Genomic DNA, 23,268 nt, shown 5'->3' with positions numbered 1-23,268 from the left:
GCAATATTTGAACATGATGTGTTTGTTGACTCTTTAGGAGGTTTTACTGCTCAACAGGCATTGGTATGCAGATTTCTCTATGATGTGTCTTTGCATGATTTTTGCAAGTGGGAGGATTATATTATATTTCATTTTTTTGTTTGTGTGTTGTGTGGGACCATGGATGTCTAATATATGCACTGTGGTACCCATGTAACACACACACATGCATAAACACAAACACACGCACACGAATACAGCCCTTTCTTTGTTCTGGAGCACTGTGGATGTGAGGTTAATGCAGCCAGAAAACAGAAAAAAAAAAAACAGAGAGTGAGAGAGAGACAGTGAGAGACTATGAGCCAGTGTGGTCTTTCAGTCTTTCATTGCAAAGACTTTGTTGAGAGGACTCATATGTCTCCCATGTAGTGTTACACGTGGTTCAGTTGCTGCACAGACTATAGTCCAGTGGTGGCTAAACTTTTGTGATCATTGGCCACGTTTGATTTTTAAAAGGACATAGCCTTTGCAGATGAGGTTTAAAAAAAGTATATATACTAGGGATGTCAAAGTTAAAGCATTAACTATGGAGATTAATCTAAATTTCATAACGCGCTAAAAAAATGTACTCAGTTAACTCTTTATTTACTTCCTGTCGCAGCTGACCTCTGCTCACTGTGCAGCCAAACTTAAGAGGAGAGTCACAGTCGCAAAGACGGACTTTTACGAAGTTTTACTTTAAAAAGTTGCTTGACGGCTCATTGGAGAAATCCAAAATAATTTGCACACTTTGCACAGCCAAATTCAAATACCATTTTAGGTGTACGTCTTTGGTGTATCGTTCAACTGTTGTATTTTACAGGAAAATATTCGTATTCAAGGATTCAAATAAAGCTATTAGAACAGTCTTTGAATTGAAATATACTTTTTTTTTGTCCCACATTAATTCCAAGATTTTACTCAAGTAAATTTCGGTTCCAAGCTTCGTAAAAAATTGGAGTAGAAAAATACAATTAATTGTGATGAATTATGGAAAAGTTTGCGAACAATTAGTTAAAATATTTTGATAACACATAACATAACAGCATTAGCTTGTGATATTATATATATACATATATATATATATATATATATATATATATGATGTGTGTGTGTATTTTATATACACATTTTATGTACAAGAATATTTTGATATTATACAGTAAATACATTAATATTTTTTTTTCTCTTGAATTAAATTAAATGATAATTAATTAACGATTTTTTTTACTATTTCTAATGTTACTATTTACAGTAAATTCCAAATTACACAAATAATGAAATAATACATTTTAGTTAACCGATTGTATGAAAAAAGGCTGAAGTAATACAGCAAATATTACAGAACTCTTGATAACCTTAAAGGTCGGAGTGGGTCGCATTATGAGCATACTTTGCCCATCAATGCTATGTTTGCAGTTTATCCGTTTGACTTGCAGAAGTCAATGTGTTGCAGAATAGTCACAAAGTTTTTGATTGTTACTACATTTCCACAAAAGAAGCATCGTGCATACAGTTTTTATTTGCAAAGTTACCCAATTCTTTTGCAACTTTTGGCTTCGCCCATCAGGGTGCCACACCGAGGCACTTGCATGATTTGTGTGGCACAGTTTTTCTGACAGGTTGCCCTTTCTGATTCCACCCATCCATTTTGTATCCGGGTTTAGGACTGGCAGTGGCTGTGGATTGGGACACGGACTGGGACCAAAGTCACACAAATACATGGCATACATTTTCCACAATACTTGATGGCAAGGTGGGGCATGGATAGGTTATTAGCCTTTTTTGTACTAAGCTAAACCTTTGCTTCACTGTCAGGTTGTCAACCTGCTGAGATTGTTTGAGGTCCAGAGGTTTTTGTGCAACTTTTGAGGCATATTATTCAAGAACGTTTCAGTTAAACTCGGAACGGCGTGACAACTTTCCAAGTACCACTCTATAGCATTTTAGTAGTCATAGTCATTTTTTTGAATTGGTTGTTATGAGGGGGTTATCACTGTGCCTGCTGAACTTTGCTACGTTATTTTGAATAAATATTCAAAGCAAAACATTTTGAATATAGTATTCCTATTAATTTGTAATATCATATTGCTTTCCTGCCTTGCATATCTGCTTTTGCTGATTTATGTAATGGTGGAGATTTAGCTTTGGGGATGACTCCTCAGTTAATCTGTTGGCTGAGAGCAAGGAAGACAGTAGCCTATGAGTCCCACACATGTCCGTGCATGTGATGCCAGATACAACTCTGCTGAAGTCCTCCATTTAATTGATTCAAAACAAATGCAACTAAAAAAAAATGAAAGACGAGCCTGAAGATTAACGTTTTATTAATTCCTCTGATATGAATAAAGATACCTTTCCAGGTATCTCGGATAATGCATGTGATTGTCTTTCTCTTTCTTTCAAATAAATGAGGTGAGAGAGAGGAATATGAAATTTAAATGAGCAATATTTTTTGTCAGATATTATGGTGCTTTTACTGTTAAGGTGGTCATAAAAATAAATTAGATTGTGAATTTTAAATGGATTAATGACAAGAGGGTTCGTTCGAGAGGAAAGATGAGGATACTTTGTATGAGTCCAGGTGGGTATACAGATGTTGCCCCCTAGCCAGGTACTTAACCTACATCACTGTTCATGCTTCTGTCAGTAGATGCGTGTGATAAAAGGCTCGGGGATACATCTGTCTGCTTCACTAAGACACAGTATCATAGGCAGTGACAGCCTACATTTAACACCATGCAACTGTGTGCTGGGTGATTTTTTTTTCCATCTTATTTTTTGCAATAGTCTCTGACTGGCTCTCACCCAAAGTCAGCCGATATAGGGCCTAGCTTCCCCGTAACGCGAATGACAACAAACGGCATAGAAAATGCATGGGTGGCTGGATGGATGGGGGTGTTGGATGGGTGGGTAGAAAAGCAATAGCGATGCCGTCATCAAATGATTCACTCAACGCTACATTATACTGCGCATCTTTATTGTTATTCGACTGAATACTAAATGCACCTCATTTTAAAATGTGTTGCATTTTGGCTGCCCTCTGTCTAAAAATGCAGTTTAGGGGGTGATTTTTTATTTTGCATGTATTTTTCCACCCGGTGAGTCCCTTCATAGGCTGGGACAAAGGGCTCAGCTTGCCAATGGCCATTGCTCCACTCATTCGTGAAATAGTTTCTTTAATTTGGGACCAATGATTCTGTCGCAACAGGCCATGTTTTTTTCTTTTCTGATTCCAACTCAAAAAGAACTGTTTTACACATGATTGGCTTGTTGTTTGTTATGCGCCAATGTGCACCACGTGAGTCAACAAGCCAAGTTGATAATGCTAAAGGGAAATGTAATGTCACGTTTCTTCAAACAACTCCTAAGATTTATACCGGTACATATCCACATTCAAAGCAAAAGGTGGTTTTCAGAATCCTTTGCTAGTTTCACCTCACTCTACTTATGCACATTAACAATGCAGAATTTTGGAAAAACATACTGTTCTTAGTCCAATCAATCCATCCAAAAGTGCATGTAAGAGATTTCATCCATTTGGAAAAACGCACACTCTTGGGTATCACATTTTCCAATTTGGCTCCTCAATCCAACTTTCCCAGCTCTATTGAGTTATGTGCATAAACACATCATAGATCAGAGTTCCTTTGGCTCATGCAGACTTGGACAGAATTTTTGTTTGCTAAAGAGAACTCTGTTTTCCTCACCAAACCACATCTATTCTGTTTATAGCTTTTGAAACTTCATTGTGTTCCAGGATTTGATTGTTTCCCTGTGTCTGTTGGACATTAAAAGCCTTATTTTCGTTCCCAGCGCAAGTCTTGCGCAAAACCCAGGCTAATGGACCTCATTTTCTAGACTGGCGTCCGTGCGGTCAGTGTAAAAATGTACGTAACTTCATTTTTGTGCCAGCGCAAGTCTACTCTACTGTGTTTGGAGCCATGTTGCGCCTGTCTGGGCGGTCCGGCACATGGAATTGCTTTGTCCCCGAGTCATCCGACGATTTGCTAAAAGAAAGTAGTCTCCACTCAACGTAAAAATGGGCACATTGTCATGTTCATGCTGGGGCAATGCTCCATTTCAGCGTGTTTGTGAATTTGGTAGAGGCTACATTCACTTCGTCACCTTTTAACTACTTCGCTACACCACTTATTACTGGCAAACACTCATGCACTGACATGTCTATCATTTTAACACCTTCATCTTTGGGGAACTCGAGGGAATCCCCGCCACCCCTATTCACTCATACTCTCATACTTATGTGGACAAATGTGTAAGCACACACACACACACACACCAACACACGCACACAATGAAAAAACAATGTGAATCATCAAATAAATAAATGTCACTATAATTTACATTTTTAAATGAACATAGGATGACTGGATGGCGGGACATAATAGCGTTGTATATTTATGACTCAAGATGAGAAACAGAGATGCTACTGTTCACTGTGCCCTTACAGATGGTGAAACACATTCACCTCATGATGGACTAAATAGATTTTGTACGGATTTAATATCATTTGGTACAAGAAAGGAAGGGGAAAAGAGAGACAGAGCCTGCTCTGAGTAAATGAAATTTCATAATGGTATAATTATAGTAGAGAAATGGGAAAGGACAACCGTGTGTGTGCATGTGTGAAGGGGTGTGTGTGTGTGCGTGTGTGTGTGACTGCGACAACGAGCCAGACCAGCCAATGGCAGAATTGCTTTAATCACCACCGTAACCTCGAGGCAGATGGGCCCATCACACAAAATTAGGCCTGGAAGACATGCTAACTAGCACACACACGCGCACGTGCGCGCACACACACAAACACAAACATGCACTGCAGTTTGTCGTGAATTAAAGATACATGTTCAATGAAATGCAGTTTGCCTGCTCTCAATACATTAAAAATAGAAATGATACAAAAAATGTTCATACAAAAAGTAAAAAGACCAAGAAACGTTCCATACATTTCCATAAGAAAATGATTGCTTGTCTTAGCGATATGCACATCGCATAGGCCGTTATCGCGATCTATAGATATTCTTTCGATATAATTTGCAGCCCTAGTAGGTCGTGCTTCGCTAGATTTGAATAAATAGCATAACGACTGTAAATAGATTTTTCAAAAATGAAAATGTAATGATTAGGTTTAGGGTTAGGGGTTAGTCTTCTTTCATCACGTCACTTACAAACGCAATGGTTATTAGATTTGTGATTGGATGATCAAGGATGTGGAGGTGGAACTTCCACGACAGTTTCCGCCTTAAACCATCGAGTGATATCACTAGTTTTTAAATCACAGCAATACGTTATACACGTTGCCAGTGATGCAGATCGAGAAGAATTACAAAATAGATCCATCTGCATCGTGCATAACGAATATCCGACTTTAAATGTTTCGTAGACTTGGAAACAAGCAGTCTTTTTAGCCAAAAACGTCAAACATAAATAGCGAGGTTTATCATATTGTAGCGTCTTCCAGGAACACACCGTCAGACATAGTTTAATTATCAAATTTTTATTAATCCAGCCGCCTACTGTGGGCCGCAGCTGCCCTCCAATACAGTAAAACAATCGTTTCTTTCAAAATTACAACAACTGCTTCATTCTCCGCTCCTCCTCTCGCTCACTGTACGATGCATTCTTGAACCTGGGAAACATCACAACTCAGCAAAACACAAATCTGACCACAACACAGATAACCCAATTCGTTACAATATGCTGTTGAACATTCAAAGATTTCAATGCCTAAAAAGTGTATACAATGCCATAAAGACTTTTTAAAGTTACTGTATTTTTTTCATGAATTTTAATATTCTGTAGTTAGCAATAATTGTAACTGTTGTTGTGTGTTTTTTTTTTTCATCACAAAAAGTGTAATGTACTGTAATGACAACTTGTCTTTAACTTGAATACTTAGGTGTGTCATAGGCTGTTGCGGCTGAGTGTTCAAAGTTGTCAGTGTCTTAATAATTTACAACATTAAGAGATCTTTATTGTTAGTGTATTTATTATTCTGGTGTAATTTCTTAGAATACCACCTGAATCGTTCGCTTTTATTTATTTTTTTCTAAAAAATGTACCGTTTACTTGTCATCTTTTCAAAATAAACATATTAAAAAAAAAAAATCTGTTTTTTTGTACCGAAAATATACCGAACCAAAGTTTAAAAAAAAACGAACCGAACTGTGATTTAGCGTACCGTTACACCCCTAATGCGTGTACGTAGTACATGCAACACATACATCAACAAACACAAACACCAACTGCACTTAGCGTGTTAACAACTTTACCAAGTAATCATGTGCTGCTTATCAGAAGCTAATGCTGTTATGTAACTCTAATCTGTGCATCCAACAAGCAGCTCTGCTTACCTCTTGTGTCATATATATATATATGTGTGTGTATATATATATATATATATATATATATATATATATATATATATATATATATAAAAGTTGTTATATATATGATATTTATATTATATTATATATATTTATATTATATTATATATATTTATTTATATTTATAACTATATATATATATATATATATATATATATATATATATATATATATGCGTATATATATATATATATATGCATATATATATATATATATATATATATATATATAAAAGTTGTTATATATATGATATTTATATTATATTATATATATTTATATTATATTATATATATTTATTTATATTTATAACTATATATATATATATATATATATATATATATATATATATATATATATATATATATATATATATATATATGTATGTATATATGGTATAGTTACCAAATATACAAATATAGTTATCAAGTATAGTATTTACTCATTTGAAGACACATTTCTATTCTTTGGCTTTTGATCCGACCTGAGACTGACAGTTTTCGGCTGTTTTCCGGGGCCTATTGTATATAATGTTTTGTGTTAATTTATTACTTTCACTTGTTGTATTATGGCTATTTTGTTGTTGTATGTAAAGGGCTTTGTTACAGCTGTAGCTGTTGTGAAATGCGCTTTATAAATAAAATTGTATTGTATTGTATATGCGGAGGAACTCAGTCTTGGGACAGTTAATACATAAAGTAGACCACTTATAAAGTATGTCACAGTGGGGCAAAATTCAGATCAACCAGCTGGGTCAAAATTTCAGAAATAGGCACCAACAAAAGATTTATTTGGTTGTTTAATTTCACACTTGCTGGTGGAGAGGTACTCCAGAGACAGAGCCGCTTAAATACGGTACAACCAATCAACCATTTTTAAATGATACATATTACTTGAGCGCCCTTTTCAAAATCTTTTTAGAATGAGGATGTCAAACCCGTTTCTACCACATTGTAGTTATGGTTGCTCTCAGGGGGCCGTTTCAAATGGTGAAATCACATAAATGCCTAATCGCTAATGGTGTAACAGTATGCCAAAAAATCACTGCTGGTTATGTACCTCGGTTTGGTTCACATTTTGTAAACAAACTGCTCATGTTTTAGGTAAACAGGGACCGATTTGAATGGTTTTGCACATCGAACATTAGTCCAATATATTCTTTTTGGGAAATTAATGTTGCAGACAAGTCATAGAGTCGTGTGTGGCTAGAGTGTGAGGCGCATTTTTGTCCCTTTCAAAATAACAATTAGATATGATGATGGGTATCTACTTTTGAACAGAAATCAAGGAGAAATTGTTGCAAGCTTTCACGGCCACATAAAATGATGTGGAAGGCTGGATTTGGGTCTTTACGCTTGACACCTGATTAGAAAGGGAGGTCCTGTTCCATTTAAATGAGTTCATGCTCACCCTGGTGTCCTTTTCTGCAGGGTGTGGTCACATCTGAAATCTGAGGATGGACTCTCATTTTTTAATGATTATTTATCACGATAAATAATATCTGAATATAAAGTGAGTATTCATGGAGGCTGTGCTCAGGTCAAGATATCACAGCCAAACATTTTTAGATTTAGCTTTTGGCCAGTATTTGAATGGATGTCCTTGGTGTTCACAGCATATTTTCATTTTGTCGAGTTCAGCTTTTAATCATCCGTCGTACAAATACAATGAAAAAACATGCACACACACACACACGCGCACCCCCCCCCCCACACACAGTGATTAAAAAAAAACACAGTGAGTGCATTTTCTCTCTCTGTCCCTTTGAGCACACCTTTAAGTTCTTCCTGTCTACAATGTTTTATTTTTATTTTTACATGCGCTCTTACACACACACACACAACCTCCAGTTGCACACTCGCCATATTCAGCCCTTCTCACCCTCATATCTTTCTTTTTTTTTTCTGCCCCCATTTTCATCCGTCTTTTCTCTCGTGGCACTGTTGCTAGGGAGCCCTGCTGACTGGGGGCGTTTTTCATTGGACAGGAAGGCGAGGATGAAGTTGAAAAGGATGGGGGGTTGATACTGAGAGGTACTGGGGGCGTTTGAGGAGGAGCACAAAGTGAAATCCAGATGTGCTAATGAGGTTGTATGTTGACCGACATTGTTACTGAAGGTTTCTATACATGGATGAAATGATAGTGAATGAGGAAATGATGCAAATATGAATAGAATGATGGAACATTTAGGAAAGCAGAGAAAAATACTGACTGATAAAAAAAACAAAAACGAAAATGAATTGGCTATGAGAAGGAAGAGCAAATGGAAGATTAAGGATGTGTGGCAGTGGTCATTTAAAATCAAGAGAAAGCGTTTTTCTGGCAGTGGTGTATTGTGAATAGAACCACTGGGACATACATGGCCAGACTGTACACTCTCATTCATTTCCACACAAAGGATTGGAAAATTCTGGACTCACAACACACTTATCCTTGAAAGTCTATTGTGGGGTGTCTGTCAAGGGGCAAGCATCTTTTGCACAGAAGCAATTGTAATTTACATCAGTGTTTTTTTTCTTTGTGTGCAGATGAAACCTGATGTCCGTATTTGATTTCAAACACAAGAACTGGTCACCCAACTCAGATCGTTCATTTTGATTTTCCAGTCTTGTCCTTGCATCATTATTAGTGTTGCGTTGTTTGAGGACTGGGACCAACACTTGACACAGAATCAGTGTAGTATAGGTGCGCAAAATAATTACATTTAAAAGTAGAATTATTACATACAGTACGTCAGTCAACTAGCGTTTTTATGTGGCTATATTTAATTAGGTATTGTTATGACGTTTGAAAAGATGCAGTACTCCATTTTTTGGACAATGAACATGTCTTGGGGGCTGCCAGCGGGTGGGAGTGGCTTTTCCTGTGAGGAGTGTGCCTGAAGGGATCACTAAATGGTCTCTTTGTTTGTCATGAATATGTGATGTCGTGACAAAGGTGAAGGGGAATGTATTTAGGCTGATTTGGATGTCGGCACGTGCTCTTCAATATTTCAGACAGCATACTGAGGAGGAAGATTCATTGTTAATTCATGTAGGAAAAAAATAAAGCAAGAGGCCAAGTAAGATGTATTGTAATGGTAATGTCCGAGATTTAAAAAGAAGAAAAAAAACGAGTCCACGCCCAACTGAGACATACCAATAATTATTTAACTATTGTGTGTCATACGTAACTAACATTAGAAATAATATTTTCAAGTTTGTCTGTGCCCCTTATAATCACATTTTTTTCATATTTCATTTTGGCGTTTTCTCCCCCTGCTTCCATTCTTTCTTTGTGGCATTGATGGGTTGAACGTGACAGGGGGCAACAAACTGATTGGGGTCTCCTGCCTTTTCTGACACCCATTTAGAGGGCATGAGCTTTGATTGGTCACGGTTCTGGGTGAGCTGCAAAGGATTTTGATGTCATCCAACAATGCCGTTGTAGGATCTGCTTGGCTTGCTTTTCTTTTATTGTATAGCAATATTACGATTCGTATTACTTTCACCCCCCATCTGTGTGGATAAGATGCCTTTTGACTGACACTCCAATTATACAATCTGGAGAAACCGCACAAGACAGCATTACTGTATTAAATACAATGACTAAATATGCTCTGCTCCATGATTAGAAAGCAATAAAACAGAGACCTCATGAAAGTTACTCGATACAACTGAACTGAATCCAACCCTGGTTAGCAGCAGTTATTATAGATGTATTGTGGAGATTAAAGTTCATTCAAAGAAGTGCTGCTCTTACTCAAACTATTTTTGTTTAAATAATCATAATAGAATAACTTGTGTAGTTTCATTATCTGAAACTGATTGTCACTCACCTCCGTATAGAAGTAGAATCTCATTTCACAGAATGAAAATACAGTAATATTGCTGATTCAATATAGAGTATGTGATATGGTGTAAAATAAAAGAATGTGAAGTCAGAGATTGTAACTTTTATCTTATGTACAGTAGATTGAATTTGTGTGTGGAGTAAATGAATTCTTGTTAGATCAAATATTTAGTCATATATTATACTCAATTCTCCATATACAGTAAGCTGCACTTGAGAAAAGTGCTTTACAAATGTATTAGACCATCGCCCAGGTTTATACACGGCTGCCCTAAATAAACAGCATTAGTGATTACCATTTTTTTCTTGTTTCTATGGGTTAATATATCAGTATGTAGACATTCATTAACAAAAATGATATCTTTAATAATCAGGGCCTTCAAGGGCTTCAGACACCATCAGAAGTACAGACCTACAGTTCATTTACAATTTACATGAAATGGTAATCATTTACTTCCATCGTTTTTTGTCTTCATTTCATGAAGTGTCTCGGCTGCGCAGCTTCCAGTCATTTCTGGCTGAATTATTCTTTTTTTGTCCAATTAAATATTAGTTTCTATGTGTTTCCATGGAAATGTAATCTGCCCAAGGCCTTCAGAATCCCGAGCCCTGGCATCGAACACATACACACACACCGTCGATATGGCTGCTTCTTTCATTTAAATGTGAAATCAACCCCGCAATATTAATCAGAATGTCGTGTTTCGACTAGTGGGCTTGCATTGGACATATTCTTTTCAAGAAGATGGTTTCATCGGCTGACTTCCTCTTTAGCCAATCCGTTTTTAGATTTTAGATTCATCACTCTGTGAAGGCTCAGAGTGATGTCGGCATTTTTCCACGCTCTCATATGTTCAGTTAAATAGTCTGATATGTTTAGAGTATCTTAGAGTTGTTTGGAGTGATGTATTGGAAGATAAAGGTAATTGTGTTTCTAGCTTTACTTAAAATGCCTCTCTTTCTTTAATGTCATGCATTATGTCGCGTTTTTGCACATTAGATTGTGTGATGCTCAAATTGGTCACTTAAAGGAGAAGTCAACCTAAACATATTTTTTTCCAGAATATGTTCCATGCAGGCCCACTAGTCTAAACACAGCATTTTGATTAATATTGCTTATGTGGAATATGAGAAATCCACCTGTTTTTAGCCATCTCTGGGCGCGGCCATTTTGTCACTTCTGCAGACCGAAAATGACGTCACAACCGCTTAGGGCTCAGGCAATTAACAATCATGGCTCAGCTTCAGATTACAGGTCAGCCATAAATTAAGTTAATTTCCCACTCTAGGGTCAGGTTGGAAACTCACTGCCCATCACTCATTTAATGCTGTTTTTTACATTACATGTCCTAAAACCAAGCACTTTTCATTCTCCTGAGGTTATGTTAAATATATTCTAGCGGTAGCAGGACAATAGCATGACTGGTTCTGAAAGCAGATGGGTGACATAATCAATTTTTTTGTGAGGTTAGCAGTGCACCTAAGTGTACATGCCCCTCCAATAGTACTGAAATTGTGAACACATGTCTTACTTTATTTGCTGTTGACGGACATTTGACATAATTTTCCCTGATAAAGAAAATGAGACAAGAGTTCCACATTTCTGCTTCTTTTTCTTGGTATTTACATCTGGATCTGATATACAGTGGATATTTGTAAAAAAAAAAAAAAAAAAAAAAGTCTATGCACTGCTTTTCTAATGGCAGGTTTTTGTGATATAAAACAATGAGACCAAGATGAATTATAATCTTTTCAACACAACTGAAATTGTTTTAATCATTTCGGGTGGGAAAGTAAAAATGAACAATTGAAATAATGTTGTTGACTATGTGTAACAGATGCCAGCTTGCGCTGTGTGAACGTATGCTAGTCGAACATCGCTCCTCTGAATCCTCAAAAGAGGGTGATGGCCAAGGAGTTAGCGGCTCGATCTTTTAGCTTAGCAGTCAGTAAACTCGACTTCCAACCGGTGGCACGGTGGTGGGGTGGCTACGAAGCCCAGGTGTGACTGGAAAACGCATGATTGCCACCATTACTGTTCACTCAAGACCCTGAGCAGTAAAAGCAGTTTTGAGGCTTGGTTAAAGACAGGGCATTTTGTTTTTTTGCCAATCATATCAGTCGGTATCAGCTTCAGTCTAGATGTATCATTCTAATCTTGATCTGTGCAATGCTAAGTTCCCTGCACAAGTCTATTCCCATCTGCTGCAAGAAATAATTTAAGATGACTCTTAAAAGCTGATATGTGAACACAGACTGTCCTTTGGCTAACATCACTTTGGGAAACATGGAATTGATTTATCTGGAATCTCCCTGTTAGCCCCGCCTCCACAAAGCCAGCCCTCAAGCACTTGACCAATCAATCAGCTTTGTATCCTTTTCTGGTATCTCCTCTGTCTCTTTACAGCCTCCTCATATTTTTTCATTGACCCTTGCTTGCAAGACGCTCAGTAATATTTCCAATTTGAAATCAGCTCACTCTCCTTGTGCATCCTTCTTTTTTCATCCTCTTGATCTTCCTTTTCTCCGCTTGTCTTCCCACAGCACCCGACCTCCTCTTCCACTTTCCATCCATTTGTTCTTTCCCTCTTTTGATCAAAAGTAGGTCAGTCAGCATCATTGAGCCGCAGCTCCTTCCAAGCATGACATCCATACACACATGCATCGATATAAACACACACGTGCACACCCCCCCACGTACACACACACACACACACACACTTATTTCCTGACAACAGCTCATTCAACCTGCACCCCTCTATCCTCAAGTCTTGTTTCCTACATCACACCTTCCCTAGAGGATTTGAGCATGTGCAGTGTACTGGGTTTGCAATCTGACACTGCTTTGTTTTGCCCTCAACCTTCTTCTCCTGGGCCAAGTGTTAATCAAAGAAGGCTGTTTTGATAAAAAGCTGGAAGTTGGAACGAATGCTACAACTCTATTTATTAAGGATAACTCTTTTGGCTCTCAGATAAATACTACTTTGCCTTCACTACAGTTCATTTGTTCACACCCAAATCAAAATGTTGTGTCATGATGATGTTGACTTACAATTCAAGGCTCGAATTCCAGAGACCCGAGAATCAGTCAGTTAATCCCACTCATATAAAAGCATCACTCGCTCGAAGGTGAAACAATGTTTTTTTTAGAGTATGATTAGATCGTAGCATGATATAGTGTAGGCAGTATTTTTTTTGCTACAGATAGGAATGTTTTTTTAATCATTTCTCTTTCTCTTTATTGTTTGAAAAGAAACACCATTAACACAATCACTACTAATTAGTTCATTTCATGCAGATACCAAGGTTTGCCTCCCCCACATTTTTCTCAATTATCCCATTGGCTTTCAACAGTGGTTGTCATGGCAACTCCTTTAAAAGACATCTGCACTCCGGAAATGATGTAACTGAGACAGGCCCGTCCCCCACAACTACTTTAACACGTAACCTGTGACCTTTGTGTGAGTAAGAGCCATTTCTTTCAGTGTGTGTGTTAAAAGACCATAGCTGGTGGCCTTTGGGACATTCATTAGGACTCACCATGTTGCAGGTCAGCAGGGAAAAGCAGGTGATAGACTATACATCAAAGTCTCCACACTCTCATACAAAAAGCACATCCGTTGTCCCCGGAGATGGGCAAAAGTGCATGTTTAATGGAGTCTGTTATTCTGTATTCTGTTATTCACTTCACACATTCTATTTATTCTTGTGAGGAGGCCTAGACAGCTTTTGATATTTTGTTGATGCAAAAATTATGAGTTGTGTGTTGTTGTAGTTTGGAGGAATGAAGTTCTGTAGTGAATGCAGATGTTTTTAAGTGGAAATAAATACACTGTGTCTGATTTGGTGGCATATGTAATTTGAGATAGCAAGGTTTGCTATGAGCACCAAAATGTCATTAATTCCCAATAATGTTATCATGTTGTCCGATTTTATGCATCATAAGATTTAAGTCTGTGAAGAGAAGACAATAAAAAATGGAGAAGTTGGTAAACTTGATTTCAGCAAAAAAAAAACAATAATACAGCACTTTTTGGTTGATATTATTCTTGTGTTTTTTTTTAAATACAGCTTTGATCCATCCATCCATCCAAATCTACATAGTATTGGATTTAAACCCTTATATCTCATTTTGCCTAATCAGACCGCTAAAAAAGCAGAATCAGCAGATTTGGTTGCCCACGCTGATGCCTCGGTAACTAGATCAGAGCTGCTGTATATGGATCCCAGGAGACAATGTATTTTGAAATTTTTAATTGGCTGTGCCTGTTAAAGATTGCACACGTCTGTCATTACACAAAATGGAATCAGCACACTTAAGAAAATAAGACATTATTTTGTAAAGTAAAGTCTAAAAACATCCAAGCATGAAAAGTCTAAAAACATCCAAGCATGTCACAAAGTTGAAATGGCACAAACGAAAAAGCTCTCTTCATCTACATGCTGAAAACAATTTTGAAAACTCTACATACTGGAGTTTTCCAAAAGCTCCGTTTTTAAGGAGAACAAGCATTTCATCACTGTCCTATGAAAAACATGTACGTCCCATTTTTTTTTTATTTTCACTTAAATGCGATGTCTGTAACGCAGAAATACCATTCACGTAAAAATACGAAAAATGAAAAAATGGACAGAAGTATTTTTCACAGGACGGCAACGATTTGCATATGGACAGAGTCAAAATATAAAATTAAATAAAAACAATAGTGATGGGCATGGCAGTTCTTTTAAGTAAACTGAATCTTTAGAATCAGTTCATCAAAAAGATCCGTTCACCGAATCGTTCTGTTTGTGCAGTGAACATGTTGCAGCTTTAGTCATACACAACCACTTCAAGTGGGGCAAATAAACTAGTATGCCCTTTGGCAATGCACTTAACCCAGTTCAACATTTTCTTCTTGATATTCAGTAACATATTGCAGTCAGAAATGCATTACTTCATATTTCTGGGGAGGCAGTAGCTCATCTGTAAAAACTTTGATTGAAAGATCCTGTGAGCAAGGCTTTGACATATTACTTCCACTAACACGTGTATGTTGTACAGCAATGGAGAATTGGTAATACTTATGTTGCTTTCCATAACAATCCTTTTTATTTTCTTCTACAAGTTTTATCTTTTCATCAATAGTATTTCTCTTTGCGTGTCAATATGTGTGACTTTGTGGCTCTCACAGACACTTTGTGTGGATAGTATTTTTATTTGGTTTCATGCATGTTGAGGCTGTGCAGTATTGAAGCGTCTTTTCAAGGCTTTTCCACAGCCCTCCAGGCAGACTATTCTAGTGTTTGTCTGTGTAAGTGTGAGCCTAACAACCGGGGCAAAAGAAAAAAAAATGGATAAAATAAGAGAGCAGAGGAGCATCTTGTGATCCTAAAGACCCCGGCTGGCGTACAGATGAGCTCTTTGAAAGCACAAGCTAGTTAAAGAAACAAGGCAGTTGCAGACAGTCCTGAGGCATATGTGTTGTCTGCACTGTTTCTCCTGTCTGCACTGCTCCAACATGTTTCTTCCTGTGCTCAGGCTAATGGTCTTCTCAGACTACACGACATTTTGGTCGTTCACTATGGTCAGACTACCAGATAATATCGTTCTGTGTCTTAGACGGAGACGTAACACTACAAGTCCGTCACCGACTTCTGTCAAGATTCTGTTCATCAGTGCGAGTCCATCGGGGAGGGCAGCGGTGTTGTCATGTCGATGGAGGCATTATGTGCATGTAAAAAAGAGAAACTATGGACTATTCCCGGATGGTGGGGAGAGGGCAGTATGAACTGTCTGTTCACCAAAAAGAACTTAAGCTAACAAATTTGTTGAATGACACACACCACGTTTGTTAATCAGCTACTGGCTTTGTAGTTAGCAAACGTAGCACGAGGTAAATGCTATGTATGCTTTCCAGTATTTCCCTCCTACTGTCCGTTCCTTTTTTCGGCATTTTGATTGTTTGTATATGCACGCTACATCCAGTCTCTCGTCATAAGCAGAAAGGCACTGCCTTCCTATTGGTTAATGCCGAAGAAGCAATCGAAGGATGACGTTGGACATGTAACACTATGCGGCAAGACGAACGAAAATTCTGACATGCCAGACTTTTGTTGAGGTGGTTGTGAAGCCTTCCAGATGCCAAACGACCAATCTCTGTGTATGTTAAACTACTACTACTACTACTGCATCAAGACAACTCACAATCGGCTACGAGACACTACGTTTGTTTGCGACATGTCTTTTGGTCCAAATTCGGGCTACATTCGTGTACATTCGTGTATGACGTGGGCATAACAGACACTAATGAGCATAAAACAGTTTTGCTTTGCATGACAAATTTTAGCAAAGTTTTAATATAACATCTTCAAAATAAATATGAATAATACATTTTTGTTTTCTGTCTCATCAGGTCCGCAAAGTGGTCACAGACAAAATATTGGTGTCCTCATCATAATCAAGGTAAGACATCACTGTACCTGGACGTAGATATTCTTGAGTGACTGATCCTAGTCTCGGCGGTCTACAGCTAAGTTTACAATACAATACAGAAAGTCCTCCATTTATGAACGAGTTCCGTTCCTACACTGGCGATGTAACCTGAATGTCGGATTTGACTGTTAAAATCGAAATTTACATCAAAATGCTTGGTAGAAAAAAAAAGAAAATACATTAAAATAAAAACATAACATTCTGTACTTAACATTACTGCTGAGAGGTGGATGGAGAAGGAGAGGAGGGCCAAAAAAGGTACAGCTGTAACAAAGCACTTTACATGAAAGAAATAGCAATAATACAACAACAAAGACAGTGAAAGCAATAAATATAACACAAATTATTATATACAGTACAGTAAAAACCGGAAAACAGAAGAAAACTGTCAATCTCACTTCGGGTCAGAATCCAAAGAATAGAAATGTGTGTTCAAACAAGTTTTGAAAATCGACAAATACATTATGTATGCCTTTTTTTTATAATTCACTGTGACTTATTCATTGGTTGTACATTCATCCATCGATCCATTTATTTCCGATTATCCGGGCTCATGTCGCTGGGGAAGCAGCTTTAGCAGAGAAGCCCAGGCTTCCCTGTTCGTAGCCACTTCTTCCAGCCCTTCAAGGGTAATGCTGAGGTGTTCCCAGCCAGCCGAGAGACATAGTCTCTCCAAATTGCCCTGGGTCTTTCCAGGTTACATGCCCAGAACACCTCACCAGGGGGAGGCGTCCAGGAAGCATCCTAATCAAATGCCCGAGCCACCTCATGTGGCTCCTCTCAATGTGAAGGAGCAGCGGCTCAACTCTGAGCCTCTCCCAGATGACTCACTTTCTCACCATATCTCTAAGAGACACCCTGTGGAGGAAACTCATTTCGCCTGCTTATATCTGGGAACTTGTTCTTTCAGTCAGCCTATTACCATCAACTGGTAAAGTAAGAGCGTCGCCATTTAGCTTAGCTCCAGCTTCACCACGTCGGACCTATACAAAGACCACATCACTGCAGATGCTGCACGGATCCGCCTGTCGATCTCCTGTTTCATTCTTCCCTCACTTGTGAACAAAACCATAAGATACTTAAGTCTTTCCCTGGCCAGGACAAAAATTAAAGCTGCATTCCGTTTGGCCAGTAAGTACCACCAGGAGCTCGCCAACAAGCCCCAACTCCAGAGGTTCCGGCAAGGGAAAACAATGTCCATTTATGTTAATTATCATTAACACTCTGGGACTCTGGGAACTGTACTTTGTCTAGTCCCACACCAAGCATCCCTTTACCATGGGTGACCCTGCCAGGGGCATAAAGCCCCAGGCAACTTAACTCCAGGGGTCCTTGTGACACACAAGCAAAGCCCTCTACCACGATAAGGAGACGGCTCATCGATGTGTGTGTGTATGTGTGTGTGTGTGTGTGTGGGGGTCTTCAGTATTTATTTATGTATACACGAATGCATTGCTCCCACCAGTCTCAGAAAGACTACTGTATAATGTAGGGGCTAATTGTGTATGATGGATGGACTACTGGATCTGTGATGTTATGTTAGAGGTTATATAAAGGTCGGACAAGTAGCTGTGGGGGAAGTGTACACGGTAATGCCAATAGCGTTTTTACAGTCTTACTGTCTCACAGAAATTTAAACATGATCTGTGATGTCTTTTGACTGCTAGAAAAAGCTTTTTAAGTTTGAGTCTTTTTACTCAACTGTTGCAAAATGCAAATGAACAGAGAGAAAAAAAAACACCTCCCTATATCGTTTCACTTGCTTGCCTTTCATTGTAATATAAAATATTTATTTGCTTATAAAAATCTACATCAGGGGTGGGCAATTAATTTTTCAAAGGGGCCACAAGAGGAACTGGAACTGGTTGTTGCTGAGGGCCAAGCCAACATGCTAACTTCATATTTGTCTACTATTTATTCTACTTATTTTTAATGAATTTAGAAAGTGTATTGTCTTGGTTCTATAAATTGCTAATTGTGGAGATATAGTATGCAGTTAGAATTACAAAATACAAATTTTAAACAAAATTATAAGCGGTCATTAAAATTTCACTTTTAAAATTATAATATTCATTTTGTGCACCAACTTCTAACCATACATAACTAACATACAAGCCCTTACTAGTCAGGGCTCCCAAATAGCTAGGTGGGAAGTATATTATTCACAGTGATGAATAATGATACAGTGATGACTAACGATGCACTCAATACTTACAGTATGTGAGACAGTAGCTTTGCTTCTTGGGCCTCTTGTTTTCCACTGTACAGAAAATAAAAATGTTGCTAATATTAGGACCATTGTTAGCATTTTTGCTAGTCTCTTTTTGGGGAAAATAGTTGCTGAAGGGGTCGAAAAAGTCACTAACTATAACGAAAAAGTCACAAAAATATCAACGGTGCAGACACAAGCCGTAGCTCTTGCTTGCTACCTCATTTGTGCTAGCGTCCACTCGTGTGCAATAAAATTATAGCATAACTTTCAACATTTGAGCACTGCATATTTTATGTTATACTTTGTGTTCATGGTCACTGCGAGAGCCGGACTCGGATTAGCTCTTGGATAAGTCATTAGTCCTGAGGTTCAATAAAAACCTGAAAACATGTAAATGTATGTGTGGTATTAGTTTAAGCAGATTGAGCTTTTCTATGGTTGTGACTTCAGATCACATTTTATGACCAATTTATGCACAAATCCAGGTAATTCCAAATGGTTCATGTACTTTTTTTTTGCAACTGTGTATTTAAAAAGATGTAGTCAAACTACATCATAATAAAATAAATAATAATGAAATAATAACAATGAAAACTAATTACAAGTAAACTCACAGTAGAAAACGTGCAACTGGACTACGGCTTTTTTGATTGCCTTTGAAACCAAGACAGATGCAATGGACCACAATTCAATTTGTTTGTGGTTATGTTGGCCTGGTTGTGTTTATCTTGTCTATGTGACTTGTGTGAATGTGTGCATGGTACTTTGTGTACTGTATGTCTTTGTCTGCAGACAAATAAAATGTGTAAGCTAGGTCAATTAGAAAAGAAACCCAACCTATGCCACTACATTTCCAGTGAAGTCGTACCTACCTTCCCAATACTTAAAAAAAACAAACAAACAAATTATACATGTTGTGCCCCTTGGACACAGGTGTGTGCAGAGACATTTCGAGGGTTAGCTCAAAGTTTATAAGGGGCGACATGGAGAGTGGAAAACATTTAAAGGGAAGTCAACGCAAACATTTTTTTTCAAGAATATGTTCTATGCAAGCCACTTGAAGTATCAAGAGGCAAAGGGGAATGTGCCAAGGTCCCTGCATGCCATTATCACTAATCCGCTGACGAAATATCATGAGCGCATCCATGGTCGAATCCATTGACATCATTGTCATTTCGACTAACTCTGGCTCTGTGACGCCTTGTTGAAGTCAAGTCATAGAATGCAATATCCTGTACATAATGCTGGAGAACTTTAATTATGACAAGGTTCCCCTGCAAATTACCTCTGTTAATATGATATTTGGTTATTTTTTTAAAAAAATGTGTCTGTGCACGCATGTGAGAATAAAAAAAAAGAGTATTCCCTTCTGGCAGAAAGTCAATAAGTCCTGGATCTTGACCTTCTTTCTCAGTGTGTAAGGGTTTAAACATTCTACAGTCGCATAATCGAAAAGAAGCTCTCGGGATTAATACAGAGTTATCCACATACAAATCAAATTGTTGTGTTTGATGACAAGATTACAAGCTTAACGTGTTATTTGCAACCTAAGCCTTGTTGTAGACTGTAAGTCCTTGACTGTTCTCATGAGTTCATTGCCTGACATACACTTACAGCAGACATTTTCTACACTAATGCTGTTCAATTTTTATGCAACAGTTGATATATTCTCTCCCATTGTCTACAATGCAAGAGTAGATCAAGACAGAGGACAACTCATTCCTCAGTGCACATGGAATATCTGGTTGTGGTGGGAATGGAAGACCATCACCGGAAGGATATCCTTGGATAGATTTCTGAGAGTGACTGAAGAATTAGCTGTTAGGGAGATGGTGGACCACAAGATTTATGTGTGAAGAACGGGTCGCTATGGAGATGATTCGGGTTGAACTGGGAGAGAGTGTCTGATATTGTCATACATGTTTATTTTACGAATGGCAACAAGGCACTGAAGAAGATCATGGAGGGGATGTATTGATATTTTTTGATGGATTTATAAACTCATAAACCAGAGGGCATACACACAAACATACCTTTTGATAGAGGGGATGCCAGCATGAGGGTGCACATGAGCAGCATAGCAAATGGGGGTTGAGTGCATAAATAATGTGGAATTTTCTTGTTTGAAGATTTATCTAATGCAACCGAATAGACTATTGGTCTTTGAATGAATTATCTGCCCGTAAGAGTTTGATCTTACTAGACACTGCTGTCACCCAGGGTTGTCAAGTGTACAGATAATCAGACAGCTGAAGTGATGTCAAAATGATAAAAGATTCTTGACAGCGTGGGAAAGCAAGAGTGATTGAAGAAGCAAAAATGGGATGTGGCAGGAATCCCAGATGATGGTGAATGAGACCATGGATTAGATCTTCTAAATGTAACAACTGATCAGCAGTATAGTAGTTGCCCAACACTGCGCTCAGTCACACAGTGAGTTCAGTTGGTAAGGGCTACATTGCTTGGTGTGTGCTCGGCCTGAAGCTGCATTCCCTTATTCATCCATCCATCCATTATCTGAACTGCTCATCCTCACGAGGGTCATGGGCATGCTGGAGCCTATTACAGCTGTCTTCAGGCAGTAGGCGGAGTGCACCCTGAACTGCTTGCCAGACAATTGAAGCCACATTATCTTTTTTTTTCACATTATCTTTATCTCACACAGTCCACATCTTTTAAAGCCAGTTAAGGTAACTGAGAAATTAATTTAGGCCTGGTACACACAAGGATTTTTCAAAACTTAAAACATTAGAAGATCTCTGACAAACCCCACACATAAAATCATCAGAAAATCAGGTGTTTAAGAGTTTTGGTCATATAGTGTGTGGTCCTCTCCCATAATCTCAGCACAGAACACCACACACAAAAGATTCTGCTACTCCACAATCTACAGTCCAGTCCTCTGAGGGCAGAGGTCTAGCATGATCGCAACATGATCACAAACACCAAGATGAGCAGACACTAAAGCCTGATTCACACGGCAGGATTTTAAAATTATTGGTCAACCTCCAAACTCTGAGAGGCCCCACACATGACTAGGAGAAATCACGCGTATTACAGTTTTGAATGTACCATGCGTGGTGAGCAGCCACACAGCAAGATCAACACGTCACACACGAACCACATTCATTCACAGATATTCTCACATCAGATGGAAAATCTCACAAAACCTCTCGAGATTAGACGAGACTTCGGAGTGTACAAACATGGTGGATGAAAAGGCAGAAATGGTCTCAGGTCGTGTCTTGACGGTGGGGCTAATTTGTGAATTATTTTTAGTGGAAAAAAGCCACCCCGTCACCTCGCTTTCTGATTGGCTTTAAGTCACTGTCAACCGGCTACGTGCTCATTTGTCCTCGGGGCACAGCACACACGATGCAAAGTCAGGCCCAAAACATCCAACATTTGAGGTCGGATGTCCTTCCGAGCGGCCGAGATCAGGCTGAGCACACCACACACAGCAGGATTATCTGATAAGATTATCTTTTGAGCCATTACGAGATTCTGCCCCGACCTACGATTGTCGGGAGGGGAGATTCGGGGCTAAAATCGGCGAACAGGGCATTACGGGTTTGCACTGATCAATGTTACTTATAAGCTATGCACGTGCACAATCAGGTATATATATCCATCCATCCATTATCTGTACCGCTTCTCCTCACAAGGGTCGCGGGGCGTGCTGGAGCCTATCCCAGCTGTCTTTGGGCAGTAGGCGGGGGACACCCTGAATTGGTTGCCAGCCAATCGCAGGGCACACAGAGACAAACATCCGCACTCACAATCACACCTAGGGGCAATTTAGACAGTCCAATCAACTTACCATGCATGTTTTTGGAATGTGTGAGGAAACCGGAGTACCCGGAGGAAACCCACGCAGGCACGGGGAGAACATGCAAACTCCACACAGGGAGGCCGGAGCCGGGATCGAACCCACGACCTCTGAACTGTGAGGCGGACGTGCTAACCAGTCGACCACCGTGCCGCCCAGGTATATATATATTTTTTCATTTTTATTTTTATATATTTGTATATTTATCTCATACAAAGAAATTTAAAGTGGGAGTCAACCCAAAAATGTCTTTCCGAGAATATGTACTATGCAGGCCTACTAATCTAAACACCACGTTCTCATTAATATTGCGTTTGTGGAATATTAGAAATCCACCCGTTTTTAGCTAGCTCAGGGGGCAGCCATTTTGTCACTTGCTGTCGACTGAAAATGACATGACGGTTACTCAGGGCTCAGGTAACAACAAATCACAGCTCAGCTTCAGAAAACAGGTGAGCCGTGATTGGTTGTTACTTGAGCCCTGAACAACTGTGATATC

At 38.6% G+C, this 23,268-nt stretch overlaps 1 protein-coding gene across 22 annotated transcripts in view; it reads left to right on the top strand.

The window, feature by feature from the left end:
* Nucleotides 1-23,268, top strand: part of nfasca (neurofascin homolog (chicken) a) — a 155,230-nt gene that overhangs the window by 48,777 nt on the left and 83,185 nt on the right. For 20 of the 22 annotated variants that reach the window (XR_015088036.1, XR_015088035.1, XR_015088037.1 and 17 more), the window contains exons 2-3: nt 16,649-16,698; nt 22,786-22,928. The gene's annotated coding sequence lies outside the window, so the exon portion shown is untranslated. The remainder of the gene's footprint in view (nt 1-16,648; nt 16,699-22,785; nt 22,929-23,268) is intronic. The other 2 variants (XM_086039725.1, XM_086039726.1) reach the window with 1 other exon arrangement.

Source organism: Filicampus tigris, chromosome 9, assembly GCF_054856515.1.
Source record: "Filicampus tigris isolate MCC_2025a chromosome 9, RoL_Ftig_1.0, whole genome shotgun sequence".
Taxonomy (NCBI): domain Eukaryota; kingdom Metazoa; phylum Chordata; class Actinopteri; order Syngnathiformes; family Syngnathidae; genus Filicampus; species Filicampus tigris.
This window is presented reverse-complemented; position numbering and strand designations above follow the sequence as displayed.